Below are 543 nucleotides of genomic sequence, written 5' to 3' on the forward strand. Positions count from 1 at the left end.
TAACAAATATAGTGCTGAATCTGACCTAGAATTTAGCAAACACTGATCCTGCAACATCTTTTAAATGACAGTATGAGGCCTGAAATACGAGGATTAATCAAGACGATGGTACCTCTGAGTATGCACAGAGTTGCTTTCTCAACTTAATAGCCATAACTTTTTCACAGCTGGGATTAGAGGTCAGGGCTTCCGGGTCAGCAGGCATAAATCCCAGCCTGGTAGGATTCAGAATGACTCTTCTGTTTTTAGAAATAAGTAATTACAGAAGCAGCAAAAATACTGAGATGGAAGGCAGGGTATTAGAAACAAACCCAGGTATATGGAGCAGAAGGGAAGTCTACTATTCTCTAGGTATTATTGCTATAGATAATTCTGTTAGTGTCAGCTCTGGCACAGCTTAGATGGAAATGGCAGTGCACACAAAGAACCACCACTTTTCACCTCATACAGTGAAGTGCTGCTGCAAGCAGACAGGTGTGGCATAGTGATCATCATGTAAAATTTTCTGGGATTTTACCTATTCAAATACAATTTAAGACTGCA

Source organism: Gekko japonicus, unplaced genomic scaffold, assembly GCF_001447785.1.
Source record: "Gekko japonicus isolate JY-2015 unplaced genomic scaffold, Gekko_japonicus_V1.1 scaffold75, whole genome shotgun sequence".
NCBI classification, from domain to species: domain Eukaryota; kingdom Metazoa; phylum Chordata; class Lepidosauria; order Squamata; family Gekkonidae; genus Gekko; species Gekko japonicus.